Source organism: Primulina eburnea, chromosome 1 (genome assembly GCF_022965805.1).
Source record: "Primulina eburnea isolate SZY01 chromosome 1, ASM2296580v1, whole genome shotgun sequence".
Taxonomy (NCBI): Eukaryota; Viridiplantae; Streptophyta; class Magnoliopsida; order Lamiales; family Gesneriaceae; genus Primulina; species Primulina eburnea.
The window spans coordinates 26155101-26171013 of record NC_133101.1 but is presented as its reverse complement, the minus strand read 5'-3'; the positions used below and the strand labels follow the sequence as shown (position 1 = coordinate 26171013).

At 34.8% G+C, this 15913-nt stretch overlaps 1 long non-coding RNA gene across 1 annotated transcript in view; it reads right to left on the bottom strand.

Moving 5' to 3' along the window:
* Positions 1–6987: 6987 nt before the first annotated feature.
* The window catches only part of LOC140829613 (uncharacterized), a 53425-nt gene continuing 44499 nt past the window's right edge, over positions 6988–15913 (bottom strand). Inside the window, exon 2 of the long non-coding RNA XR_012117489.1 lies at positions 6988–7834. This is a non-coding gene — a long non-coding RNA (uncharacterized lncRNA). The remainder of the gene's footprint in view (positions 7835–15913) is intronic.

Here is a 15913-nt window from a genome sequence, read left to right as displayed (position 1 = left end):
GCACTATAAGAATGGCTATTACAATTATTAAAACTGTAAGCCGTTTCAGAAGAGATATCGGTCGAACAATCAGTTGAAAAAGGATAAAAATCATACTGCTTCATCCACACACCACACACACCACACACACACAAGTCAAGAAAAACCATTTGGAACACAGAAACTGGAAATTCAGTTAGACAGATCCAAGTCTGGGATCCTAAAGAACTATTTAGTTTAGGACCCAAATAGATGTGGGTACCAAAATCATTTATTTTGTGTGATTGAAAGTAAAAGGTACAAAAAAAGAATCAACTTGGTACTTGGACAGTGGATGCTCGCGACACATGACAGGGGATGCTGATTTTCTATCCCAACTGATCAAATATTCTGGTCCAAACATCAGTTTTGGAGACAACTCTAAAGGTATAACCATGGGTAATGGTAAGCTTATCTATGGTAAGATTATTATTAATGATTTCATACTGGTTGATAATTTGATGTAAAACTTGATTAGCATCAGTCAGTTATGCGACAATAATTTTTCAGTTCAGTTCAACAAACACACATGCAAATTTTAGATTTCAACTGATGAGATCATTATAACTAGCAATCGTTGTGGTAGCACCTACAAGGTGATTTGGACTAATCAACCTAATGCTCCAGTATGTTTTATAGCTTCAAAATATTCTAAAAACTGATTGTGGCATAAAAAGTTGAACCACTTGAATTTCAAGTCCAATGAGTAACCATGATCTTGTAACTGGTCTGCCTAAAATAGATTTTTCAAAAGATAAAATTTGCTCGGCATGTCAGTTTAGTAAACAAGTAAGATCATCTTTCAAAACAAGGGTAGTAAATCTTCCACCAGATGCTTAAAACTGTTGCATATCGATATTTTTGAACCCTATACCAGTCATGAGTTTATGGGGAATGAAATACAACTTGGTAATTGTTGATAATTTTTCAAGATTTACTTGGGATATAATTCTTAAATCAAAAGACCAAACTGTTGCATAACTGATTAAGCTTTTCAAAATATTATTAAAATAAAAATCAATTGGAATTGACAGAATAAGGTCTGACCGAGTGACTTAATTTGTCAATCAAAATATTTCTCAATTTTTAGAAATTACTGGAATTAAGCATGAGTTCTCAACAGTTAGAACATCTCAGCAAAATGGTGTAGCTAAAAGAAGAAATCATACGCTTAACGAAGCAGCTAGAACGATGCTTGCTGATTCCGATATATCTCAAAGATTTTGGGCAGAAGCAGTAAACACTGCGTGTTATACTAAAACAGATCATTTATTAATAAAAATCATTTGAAGACACCGTATGAGATCTTTCATGGAAAGAAAAGTGTGGTTTCCTACATCCTACAATGCCCTTGATTGTCATTCCTTATTATATTATAGCCCAGATATAACAAGGTTCTAATTATCTTTTCATGCCTAAATCACCGAAATTTCTTATCATCTAAAACATCCAATTCTCACTTATTGCTAAACTAGTCCCCAAATTTCTTAACAATTGCAACCTTACTTGCTAATTTCCTTGAAAATTATCCAGTTAGTCCTTAATTACAAAAATTCCACAATTATCAATAAGTTCTTGGGGTTCTTAATTCCATTTTATAGTTTTCTCGTAACCTGAAGTTCAATCATATTAAGCTTATTAAACCCAAACTCAATTCTCCTAACCAATCTTACATTTCCATCAATACCTAAAATCCCAAATTATATGTTTTTATACTTCTAAAGATTGTTATAGTCTTTGAATCATTGTTCCTTATATGAAATCCTCAAAATTTATTCAACTAGTAACCACGACCTATCAGTATTTTCTTAGGAAATCTACATGTCCCAAGAGTATTCATAATCTTCATGACAAACTTATGACCCAAAAAGTAGAACATCAATACTAACACCCAAAAATCAATATAGTCAAATCATTCCAACCTTTCCTAACGCCCATTAACCAAATTCTTAATCATGTCCAATTCCACCACAAAGCCAGCATGCATGAAAATCATAAAATCTCTTATTACATGTCGCAACATGCAAATAGACAGCTAAACATGTACTGTAAAACGTATATCATGTAAACATGCAGGTGATAGCATTAAAAACATTTAAAACATGCACACTTACAGACTTGAGGCTTGAGACTGAGCTGCTGACGTTGGCGGTGGCACAACCCTATACAAGAACCTTGCTCTGATACCAACTGAAACGTCCACTCATTTTAAAATTCTACTGGAACATTTTTTTTTAAAAGCTAAGGCAGAAAATACACACGGTCAAAAACATTTAAATAAGTTAAACATACTTTTAAAAGGTCATCCAACCTCTGAATAAAAATAATTGCAATTAGTAAAATCTGTAAAAATAAATCAATCTCCTAGTCTATTGATTTAAAAGAGAAACTCAAACATGTAACAACAGTCTGATGAATCGACAACGTAAACCAAGACTCAAAACATTTAACCATTTTGCTTAAACTCATGTCTCATAAACATATTATGCGGAAAAACGCAAGGTCCTCAGGTTATCCAGTGCACCACCCAGCTCCACCTACTCAGTCTTCAGCCCCTCCAGTCTCCACATCCACATGCTCATCTGCATCGTTCACACCTAGTGAGTCTAAAGACTCAACACACATGAAACATTATAGCATATACATGTACATAGCAGGCAACAGTGAAAAGTACTGTAAGAAAAATATATTTCACAATCTTTAAGGCGTAAACGTAAACATAATAAAGCATACGTGTCAATGCATGTCTCAACATATCATCATATACATGTTCATCTCTTTTAATTGATTTATGTTCATTAGTTGTGACTTCGTATATCGTATCAGTTGATGGATCCATCTACGTGTAATCGTGATACCCGGCGGCGGAGACATCAGCGATAGCATTATCCGTCCACTGAGCCTTCGCCTTACATGTCATCGTGTCATCGTATTAGTCACAACCAACTCCTATCCTTTAAAACATGTCTTCATATTCATCACTTAATAAAATCATGCATATACATACATTTTCTTAAAATCAAGCATGCAAATTATTTTTTCATAATTACATAAAAAGTCAATACGTGATAAAATAAACATTTAAAACATGAAAAATCATATTTAGGGCGCTGTCAGAACTGCTAACTCGACGCGTATGCAAAATGACTATTTTACCCCTTGAAACCCTATTGACCATTTTACCCCTGGACCTCAAAATTCAACCCGAAGGCAACTAAACTCCTTAAAACACCTAAAAACATAAATATAAACATTTCCTAGAGGTTACCTCAAGCTTGTTCCGTAACTTATACGATTCGTTTTAAAACATGGACCTAGGTCCCAGTTTTAACCGAATCAACCCGAAACTAAACCAAACTTTTCCAAACTTACACCATTCCTTAACCGTACCATACCAGCCGTTAAACCACCTATATCATACCACTTATGACCCTTTAACAGCAGCTGAAAGTTGCTTGAATTTCCTGCATGCATACACCGAAGCCCTAGTTGCACCCATGACCCCATATTCGATCCTAGACCAAAAACCAGTGTGTCCAGCCCTTAACCAACTATCATAAGACCATGATCAAGCCGAGGAGTCACTCTTGGACCAACCAAACCCATGCCTACTGCCCATGCAATCAGCCACATGTGAGTTACCCGAAAATGAGCAACACCCGATCCTACACGACCCTTGCACCTAGACCGACTCCTAGACCATGACCAGTCGTGGATGTGCCCTCCTAGACCACGTCTCAACCCCCTTAGGGATTGCACCGTGGCTCGGTTAGACTCCACAACATCTGGTCCCATTCCCAACGCCCGATCTAGCCACAACCATCGCATAAACACCATAGGATCGATCGGCCCTCACCAAGACTCGACTAAACCTCACCTCCAGCACCTTGACGCCACATATCTCAGCTTCTACAGCCCTTAAACTCGAATACCTAGAATCCCCTTGCATGAAAGGCGTGGAAAAACGTGAGTATGAGTCAAGCGTATGCATATTCCATGATAAAACGATGCAAAAACGATACAAAATAATAGATCAAAGAATTTCTCATGCATTTATAAACAGTTGTTTGAATTGTGGTATTTTTTTTTACCATTTGACCAAGTAATTTGAGAGATATGGTCAAAATTCTAGATCATGGTAAAACTGCCACTCTTTTGGTAACTTTATTTGTTGCTTAATTTGATCTCAATTGTGAGAAGATTTTTTATCTCATGCTTGCCACCAATATTATAGATATTAAAACCAACTTTCTACAGGTCAACGAATCATATTAATCTCATTTGCAAAGCCAATGTTATTCTTGTTTTATCGAACTTGTAAAAATAGTAAAAATTTATAATTACACGACTTATATTTTATACAATTTATTATAAAACATATAATATTTAAACATTTAATAAAACAAAAACTATAAATTTATATTATAAAATATTTAATTAATGTAAAATTTTTTATGTTTATAATTGTGGTATTTTTTATAAACACCATTCCCAACGCCCGATCTAGCCACAACCATCGCATAAACACCATAGGATCGATCGGCCCTCACCAAGACTCGACTAAACCTCACCTCCAGCACCTTGACGCCACATATCTCAGCTTTTACAGCCCTTAAACTCGAATACCTAGAATCCCCTTGCATGAAAGGCGTGGAAAAACGTGAGTATGAGTCAAGCGTATGCATATTCCATGATAAAACGATGCAAAAACGATACAAAATAATAGATCAAAGAATTTCTCATGCATTTATAAACATAAAAAATTTTACATTAATTAAATGTTTTATAATATAAATTTATAGTTTTTGTTTTATTAAATGTTTAAATATTATATGTTTTATAATAAATTGTATAAAATATAAGTCGTGTAATTATAAATTTTTACTATTTTTACAAGTTCGATAAAACAAGAATAACATTGGCTTTGCAAATGAGATTAATATGATTCGTTGACCTGTAGAAAGTTGGTTTTAATATCTATAATATTGGTGGCAAGCATGAGATAAAAAATCTTCTCACAATTGAGATCAAATTAAGCAACAAATAAAGTTACCAAAGGAGTGGCAGTTTTACCATGATCTAGAATTTTGACCATATCTCTCAAATTACTTGGTCAAATGGTAAAAAAAAATACCACAATTCAAACAACTCAATTATCTACATATTTTGTTTTATGTGGAAAAGAAACTCGGATGGGAAGATTTTAAAAAAATAATGTGTATGATGACATAATTTCTTGGAACACCAATGAAAACTTATGTGTACAAAATAATATTTTATTTGTAGTTGTCTCCCCAAATTTGGCTATAAATAGGGTGCATTATCATGTTTTGAGATATCTCTCATTTTAAAAACAAACCCTTGAGTTCATAATATTTCTCTCTTTTTTTTTTTTTTTTATTTCTTCATTTAAATATATTTAGCATGTTAATTTCATATTCAAAGTTTTACACTTTGAATAATGAGTACCTAACTTCCCAAATTTGAGATAAAAAGGAAAAACTCTTGGTATGATAATAAGGTTATTAAAAGATAATAATCTATGTTTTATTGTAGAACCCGTAACTTAATCTACGTAGAAGCCATGCATAATTCTAGTATTTAAATTAAAATGATTTTTATTGAATGAGTATTTAAATTCTTTTCTTTAAATTTATTTTTTTTACGCAGTAGTTTAATTGTTATCTTGTCAGTTAAATAAGTGAGGCCGGACTGGAGATGGAGTATTGAGATAAGTTAATAAAGACTTATTTAAGAAGAGGTAATTTAGCATGTTAGTAAATATATTTTAAAAAGTTGACATGCATGCAAGTTATTAAACTTCTTTGGTATTTTATTTAAATGTTTTAAAGCATTAAATGCATATTTATTTCATTAATTTGTGTTTAATTATTTTTATGCATTTCATGCATAATTCATGCATGATAGGATTTAATTCATGAAATTTTAAAATTTCACGCATTATGGTTTCTAGGTGCATTTCACGTTCGATCGAGGAACGGAGACCGGAGAATTTTCAGGAAAAATATTTTATTACATGATTTATTTTTATTAATTAATATAAGGTGTTTTAAAAGTATTTTTCAAAAATAAGATTTTATTGAGTATTTTTACCCGCATGATTTTATTTTTAAAGGTACGTAAATTTTATCGAATCGGGAGACTTTTTGAGGGTTCGGCTAATATTTTCAAAATCTTTCCAACACGAAATATTTTTCGAGAATACGTTTGGATTTAATGGGCCCACTTTAGACTTATTGGGATTAAAACCCTTTTGAGAACTTTTAAAATACAATCTTGGCCCATTAAATAATATTTTATATATATAATTAACCACCTAAACTTAATTTAACCTAAACCTAAACTCTCAACAGCCGACACTCCCTATCCCAGCTGCTCTCTCTCTCGGATTCAGCGCTACTCTTCTAGGAAAAACCTTCGGTGGTCATTTGTCCTTGCTAGGGAAGCTCTCCTCTTCTCGTTTTCTTTATCATCAACACCACAAGGCACGCTTCCAACCTCCTTTCTGCATCACACATGTTTTATTACTATTATGTTTGTGTTTTGCATGCTTTACTCTCGATCCAACCGAGTGTGTTTGAGATTTTTGGGTTTCACGAGCATATCGCATATTTATGCCTCAACTCTCACGTTTCTGGTTTTGTGCAAGGGACCGCTGTGTGGGTAATGACAAGGGAGCTTACAGGAGGTTAGTGCGAGGTTGTGGTGATGGCGTAAGATTTTGGACAGATTGGGAGAGGGCCGAGAGGTATAGGAGGGTAGAGCTTTCGCGTTGGGTGTTTTCACGGTTCTTCGCAACTGGCACTGCATGGGGCCGATCGTGTGATTAAGGTAGGTCTTTTAAGGTCTAAGCTAGGTCCATGTGGTGGGTTTAGAGAGGACCGAAGGGTGATGAAATGGGGGGACATGTGGTGTAATGAGATGATGACATGGGGGGCCGAGAGTTATTTCTTGTTGGATCTTCCAGCCGTAAGTTTTGAATATGTTTTTAGAGTTTTTAGTGTCTTTTAGGTGTTTTTAAAATATGATAAAAAGTTGGGAAGATTTCGGTTTAGTTTCGGGATGATTCGGGTTAAAACAGGGATCCCAGTCTAAGTTTTAAAACGAATTAGACAAGCTGCGATTTTGGCTCGAGTTTACGTCTAAGAAAGCTTTTAAAAATGTTTTGGGACATTTTAAGGAGTTTGGTAAGCTTCGAGTCGATTTTAGAGGTCCAGGGTTAAAACGATAATTTTTGGGTTTCCATGGGCAAAATGGTCATTTTGCACCCGGGGTGAGATTTTGGTCCTGGAAGCGCCCTGAGCACAAATCATGATATTTTTAAATGTTCATGCATCACGTTTACGATTTTTACGCTATTATAATAATTATGGTGCATGCTTGGTTTAAAGGAATTAAGAGAGATAAGTGAGAAAGTGAAGAGCACTCCGTCTCCGCCGCGCCGCGTCGTTATTTCGTTTGTTTTCTGTCAAAACAAACCAAGGCATGTTTATATCTTCTTTCACTCTTCAATCAAGCCATATAGGTATTTTTAAATATCGCAAGTTCATGAATTTAATGGAAGAAGATCGAAATTGTTCATATTTAATTATGTTGGTTAATTATATTATGTGCAAAATATTCATTTTGAGATTTATGCGATATTGCTTGTGGTCACTTTACTATCATGATTAAATCCGGTCGCCAGTTACCGGTCCGGTCGCCAATTACCGGTCAGTTCAGTTGTTTCACCCAGTATACTGTGGCAGTATTCTGATCAGACGTACATTATTAAATCCGGTCGCCAGTTACCGGTCTGGTCGCCAGTTACCGGTCAGTTCAGTTCAGTTCAGGGGCCACTTGCGTAGACCATAATCTCAACAGAAAATTTATGACATGCTATTTTATTACAGGGCTCCAAGGAGCAAACATTTTCACTACGATTTTCAGTTCAGTTATGCACGTATTATAATTGCTCATGATAAGTTATTTTCCTATTATGCCTCATGACATGATATTTTTACTCCCATGAAATTTTTACTATATTTACTCGTTATTTACGATATATGCATGCTGAGTCTTTAGACTCACTAGACTTGATGGTTGTAGGTACTGATGATGTCGGGACCGAGGGCGGGGACCAGTGAGTTAGCTTGGCTCGGCAGTAGTGGAACCCGAGGACCTCATTTTTTTCAGCATTTATTATTTTATGATCAAATATTGTTATCTGTCGTTGGATTATTTTTTTTACGGTTATTTTGCAAACATTAAATACTTCCGCTGCCATTTTGAACATTTATCTTTATTTATCAATTTAATTATGAATGAGGCCTTTTATTTATTTAAAGAGAAAATTTTCAAATTTTTCAAACACGAATTTTCGAGCCGTTTCAGCTGGTATCAGAGCAATGATTCTGTATAGGGTTGTACTACTACTGACCACGAGAAGCTCATGAAGTCACGTCTTCGGTCTGTAAGTTTTACATTTATGCATTTTATTTAAAGCATGAATTATTTTATCAGCATGTTTTCATGAAATGTTTTTTTCCGTTCAGATTTTAATTTTTCAGTGTTTATAATAATAAAAAAAATTATGGAATTATGCATGTTGGGTACGTTTGGAATTGGACATGTCTAAGAATTCGAATATTGGGGTTTATGAGAGGTTGAAAATGATTTGACTATATTAAGTTTTAGGTCAGTAGTGTTGATGTCCTCCTTATGGGTTATAAGTTAATCTTGAAAATTATGAATGCTTTTGAGACTTGAAGAATTTCTAATAAATCATTGATGGTTCTTGGTTGCTAGTCGAGTAAATTTTTGAGGATTTCATATAAGCAATAACGATTCGAAGACTACGACAATCTTTAGGATTATAAATGTACAATTTCAGATTTTAAGTATCTATGGAAATGTAAGATTAATTATGAGAATTTATTTAGGATGCATGCTCTACATAGTTAGATTTAATGATTGAATTGTAGAAATTGAGAATTTTAAGGCCCTAATTGTAATAACCAATGATTTGAGGACTTAAATTCAAAAATAAAATTCTAAGGGACTATTTTCGAATTTACCAAATTTTGGGATTAAATTTCGTGTTTGAGAATCTAAAAGTTTAATATGCCAAAAATCACTTTTTACTTCAGATAATATCTGAAGTAATAGGGTACTTAAGTGCCGAAGTATATGGACGTGAAGTAATAGATGTACCTTTTACTTCGCATAATACCCGAAGTTGTAGTATTGAAAATACCGAAGTCTTTTGGCCGGTTTTGGGAGGAAAACCGGTCCAGAATTGGACCGGTGTCGAAGTAATAAATGTGTTTTACTTCATCGATTATAGTGAATAATGAAGTAGTATATTATATAACTTCCTCTTAATTATTATTTAGCGACGGAATTCATGTTAAACACCGTCGCTATTTTGCGACGGAAGTCATGTTAAAACCCGTCGCCAGTGTGCGACGGAATTTATATCAAAAACCGTCGCTACTTAGCGACAGGGTTCATATGAGTTCCGTCGCTAATCTGTGTTATGAATTGGTGCGGTAAAATATAAATGTTATGAATTGCTACAATCGTGTAAGAGATAAAAATTTTAAGTATTGTAAAGTGGTAAAATCGTGTAAGAAATAAAAATTTTAAGTGTTGTGAAATTGTAAAATCGTGTAAGTGATAAAAATTTTAAGTGTTGTGAAGTTGTAAAATTGTGTAAGTGAGAAAAAATTTTAATTGTTGTGAAGTGAAGTGGAAGAAATTGGAGAGAATTTGTATGTATTTATAGAGAGTGGTGGAAGAAAATAGAGGGAAAAATAAGCGGGATTGAATTTTTTTGAAAATGGCGACAGTTTTAGTAAAAACCGTCGCAACGTTTTAAATCGGCGACGGTTAAAATGGAGGGAAATATATGCGGGGTGGAATTTTTTTGAAAATGGCGACGGTGTTCTTTTAACCGTCGCCAAATTTTAAATCGGCGACGGTTGACTTTAACCTGTCGCTACTTTTAGCGACGGTCAAATAACAACCGTCGCTAAATATAGCGACAGTTTCTAAAAAACAGTCGCTAGTTTTAAATATGCGACGGTTTTTATTGGACTGTCGCTAAAATTAGCGACGGGTTAAATTAAACCGTCGTCGATTTAAAATTTGGCGACGGTTTAAAAAACCCGTCGCATGTTTTAATCTTTGTATTTCATTAAGACGTATTTTCATTATTTTTTACTTCATGAAAATTGATATGCCGAAGTAAAATATATAAAAAAAATACAGTGAAGCCCGTGTTTTTAAACATCCGAAGTAAAATATATTATTTTACTTCGCTTGTGTTATTAATGAAGTTATTGGTAATATATTACTTCGTAATTTATTTTTGCCGAAGTAACGCCTAGCGAAGTAAAATGTCATTTTTCACATAGTGAATGAGGTAAAGATTGTAAATTTTATGGGGACAATGATGCAAATTTCGAAGAGTTGTAGGGCCAAAATGTAAATTTGGAGAACTGTAATGGTCAGATTGCAATTTTCAAAATTTTAAGGATTAAATGCGAACTTTTGAGGAATTGGAATTTTAAGTATTTATAGAAATGTAGGACGTGTTATGGGAATTAATTTTGGGTTTAATAAACTTAAGGCTATTGAACCTTATGATGCAGGAAATCTATAAAATGAAATAGGAATACTAAGGACTAATGGGTAATTGTGGAATTTCGAGATTTTGGAAAAAATTGGATGATATTCGAGGAAAGTAAGAATTAATTTTACAATTTTAAGAAATTTTTGAGAACTTATTTAGTAGTATGTGAGAATTGAACGGTTTAAATGATAGGAATTTTTGGTTATTTAGGCTCGAAGGAAATATAGAATATTTAGATATTTGGGTTATAATGTTATAATGAATGGTAATCAAGGACATTGTAGGATGAATCAATCTTTGGCGTGAAAATTTAAGCGTTAGTGAAATAATGTTGTGGCAAATTAAGAATTTAAAGTGATGACGATTTAAGGTAAATTTGATCGGTTAGTTAAGTTAAAAGGATAAACATTGAGTTAGTAAATTTTTGGGAACATAAGTTTGATGTGTCACAAGTTTTAGTCATAATCTTAACAGTTAAGATTATACCTTGTGAGAATTTAAATTTTTTAGGAAAGTTGGGTATGATGATGGTTAATAGACGCACGTAAGAGGTGAGGTAGACACCTTGTCTTGAGAAATTTTGGAAGTCATTAACAAATTTGAGACTAAACGGATATGTGTATTGGAATTATTTTATTCAAAGCTATTTGGATTAGGTAAGTTTGAATTTCAAATTTATGGGGTATTTGTTCATACGGAAATTTTGGGTGAAATAAAAACAAAAAGAGAATTAGTTGTGTTCAATATAAGTTATCAATTGATGAATATTAATATTTTTACCAAGTAAGAAATCTAAAAGCTTGATCTGGGGATTCTAGAATTCTTTGGGTTATAAGTGAAATTGATTTATTAAAGTTAGTCTAATGCTACAATGGGCTAACTTATTAAGTTTATACGCTAGAATTAAGTAAGCATTAAGAATGCGACACTTGTTCCAATGAGGAAGTTCAGAGTCCTAGGCCTCAACTAGATTGTAATTGGGAAGAGGATAGTTTGAGCAGGTAATTGATGCTTGAAGTGTTATTATTAAGGTAGAAGGTCGAAGTTGTATAATTGAGTGTTATGGATTAACTTTATTCGAGGTTTAAGATTTTCAACGATTTCACACCCGGGATGCACTTGTAAATAATAAGTTACGTAAGTTTAGGGCCGTAAGATAAAGATTCGATTCAAGGAATTTAGGCTAATACTACTATGAGGTTGAAGTAAGATGTAACCTTTAAGCGTTCAACTGAGAATAGTAGTCGATCGGTAAATTTTGGTACAAAAGGTTTTGTGAGACCCCGAGACTAAAATAGCTTTGATGATATTTTGGTAAATAAGTTGAAAAATATTCAATTTATTTTGATGGTATTTTCGTAGATAAGTTGAAAAATAATGAATTAATTTTAAGGGCAAAATGGTAAATAGTGACAAACCTTTTTCATATGAAGCCCAAATGATTTGAGATTTGAATATGACGTAGAAAACTCAAAGATAGAGAAGTTTCATGTTTTGAGTTTTGGAAAATTTGACCGTTTGACTTGTCCAAAGAGATATATCGAAGTTAAATGTTAAATAGTATATATTATATTATATTATATTATTATTATATTATATAATAATATAATATAATATATTATTAAAAAAAATAAAAAATAAATATAAAAGATAAGTTTGAAACTTACGTGAATGACATTTCATTCACAGTAAGCTTCAACGTAAATGTGAGAAAAGAGAAAGAAGATTTTCAATTTTCTTTTCGATCGTGCGACTTATCGGTTTATCCAATCGACGAACCGACTTCAGATCTAGAATCGTTGACACGAGGACTTCGATTTGAGGTATAAATTTCATAGTTTTGGTGATGTTTGAAATTCGTCGATTTTTGGAATAAATCCGATAAATTGTTAAATCATACATGAATTGAAGATTGTTGAATAGTGTATGATTTTAACGAAAAATAGATGATTATAGTGATGTTATTTTGAATTATTCTCAATTTATTATAATTAGAGAATTTTAATCATTTGATTGAGATTTAAGAATTATTTGTCGGTTATATATGCGGTAGAATAACTGACAAGAAACTAAGTTTTGAAGTCGGAATTGAATTATGATATGATTTTGATTTGATATGAATTTTTGAAGTTTCAAATGATATTTGAAACTCATATTAATGATTTTGGAGTATGTTATTGATTGGATTGAGTATGTTATTGATGTAGATAAAGTATTATATCGATATCTTCAGGCTACATCAACTGGAACGAAGAATTGAGGTATGTTGCGACCGGGTAACATACGACAGGTATCTGTATTATATGATATATGTCGGTTTGATTGGATTGATTGGATTGGAATACGTGTCTATGTGCCTATTTGATGATGTGATGTGGCATACATGACATTGAGATTTGAGTATCGATGTACAAAATAAATGTTTTGTTAACACACATCATTTTATGCATACATCGATACATGACATGCACGTTGAGCTATGATCCTTGGATACCCTGATATGATTTGATTGGATTCCGGGGTTTGTGAACACAATCACTATGCCGGTATTATATGACCCGTAAAGCATAGACAATTGTGGCCCCATATGATTGGATATGAGATGTGGGATTGACGTCGCTTCGTCGACGTTGTCATATGTGTATTCCCATATCGGCCGGTGTGCCAGCTCGAGCATTGATTTGATTTGATAGTGATTCGATTGATTCTGACATGTGCTCAGTGGATGGGCATTTGACCTGATACCTCCACGACATACATGCATTGCATACCATATATCATTGTTTAGATATCTGTGGTATATATGATTGGTTGTTCCATACGGAGCTTTGCTCACCCCCAAGGGGGGCTGTTGTTGTCTTTGTGTGTGGACAATGGCAGGTACTCCAGGATTTCAGGAGGCCAGAGAGGGTACTTCTGGAGGGAGCCAAAGCTTGGGCTGAGGTTTTGTTTATGTCTTGTTCCCAGTATATATGTATATGTATCTATATACCGGGGCATGTCCCGAGGATATGAATTGTTTGTATATGATTGGTTTTGATTTCGTGTGGGCATGTTTTATGATTTGAGATTAAATACTATTTTTAGTATTATAAATCTAGAAGAGATGTTTTGGGCTCGTCGTAAAAGATATTTTAAACCCGTTTTCCGCTGTGATTACTTAACCCTAATCAAATTGTGTTATAATAACGATTAGGAGCTAAGGGCCCCACACAGAGTGGTATCAGAGCATAGCTGGGAATGCTCTATTGAGTCTTGTGTACACTTGAATAGACAGAAATGAATTGTGCGTATGTGTTTGACTTATTTGTATTACTTGCTCTTATGTGATTTGATTTGAGTAAGTATCTGATGAGATTAATGACATGAGATGATGATATTAAGAATGGATATGAAATTGTGATATTCATCTTTTGATTTGTAGATGGATCACACAAATGAAACTGCGAGTAGCAGTACTGAGAGGATTGTTGGGCAATTTGAAGGATTGTCCATGGATGTTGTGATGGCTCGATTCCAGGATCTGAAACCACCGAAGTTCTTTGGTACTGAGAGTGCTGAAAGAGCTGAGGCTTGGTTAAAGGATATCGAGCACTTGTTTAATATTGTTGAGTATTCCAAGGCTCGGAGACTGAAACTTGCTTTGTATCAGCTGAAGGACCGAGCTAAATCTTGGTGGGAAGCCGCTGAGATTGGACTGAAAGAGGCCGGGACTGAAGTCACCTGGGATGTCTTCAAGGCCCAGTTTTTGGAGCAGTATTCTCCTCCTTCGTATTATACTGCTCAGGAGAATGAATTCAATAACCTGCAGCAGGGAACGATGTCTGTTGCAGAGTATGCTTCTAAATTTTCTACTTTACTGAAGTATGCACCTCACGTAGCTGGAAATGCGAGGGCAAAATATAACAGGTTTGTAAATGGTTTACATCCTGTTTTATATACATATGTTGTTTCTGGATTGCCTACCAGCTACGCAGAGGCAGTTGAACGAGCTAAGGCAGCCGAGGCTGGACTTAGGCGGGGAGGTCCACAGTATACTCCTCCACCACCGGTGTCAGCTCAGCAGCTTACTTTGAGGCCGAGAGGTAAGAAGTTTAAGAAGACTGGTTCTGATTCTTCGTCTTCTTCGAGTTCTAGTGGATCACAGAGAGAGAGTCCTGTGATTGCTCCCTATTGTAGCCATTGTGGGGGTAAACATACTATCGAGCAGTGTCGAGGTATGTTTGGTACTTGTTATCAGTGTGGGCAGGAAGGCCATTTCTTTCGAGTATGTCCGAACAGGGGTACGACTTCTGCTCAACCCCAGCCAGGATTTAGAGGTGGCCCTGATACGATGAGACCGGCTGTTCCTGTTCCATCTTTTCAGCAGTCGAATGTCCCACGATATCGAGGACCGGGTGGTCAGAGTGCCCAAGTTCCTCCTCAAGTGAGAGTGTATGCCATGACTGAGGATCAGGCGAGAGAAGCTCCTGGTGGTGTGATTGCAGGTATTTGCACGCTTTGCGATTATCCTGCACGTGTTTTATTTGATACAGGAGCATCTCATTCATTCATATCTCATGCATTTGTTGCATCTCACGATATTGAGTGTACCCCGTTGTATGATATTTTGTCGATAGCCACGCCAGCAGGGAAGATTATTTTGTCTGAGAAAGTTGTGCATAATTGTGTATTGATATATGAGGATAATGTGATATTTCTGAATTTGATTGTCCTCCCTATGCACGACTTTGATTGTATTGTTGGCATGGATATCTTGATGACGAATCGAGCTACTGTTGATTGTTGTCATGGAGTGGTTCGATTTAGACCGATTGATGGACCCAAGTGGAATTTTTATGGCAAGGGTTCCCAAGCCAAAATTTCATTGGTATCTTCCTTGGAAATGTCTCGATTGTTGACTAGCGAAGATGAGGGTTATCTTATCTACGCTATTGATATTTCGAAGAAGGAGTCTTCCTTATCTGAGATTCCTGTTGCGAAAGAGTTTCCAGATGTATTTCCCGATGAGATTCCTGATTTTCCTCCTCATCGAGAAGTTGAGTTTGGTATTGATCTTGTGTCGGAGACTGCGCCTATTTCTAAAGCTCCCTATCGCATGGCACCATTGGAATTGAAAGAATTGAAAGAACAATTACAGGATCTTCTCGATAAGGTATATATTCGACCGAGTGTATCGCCTTGGGGAGCTCCAGTTTTATTTGTTCAGAAGAAAGATGGTACGATGCGAATGTGTATCGACTATAGGCAGCTGAATCG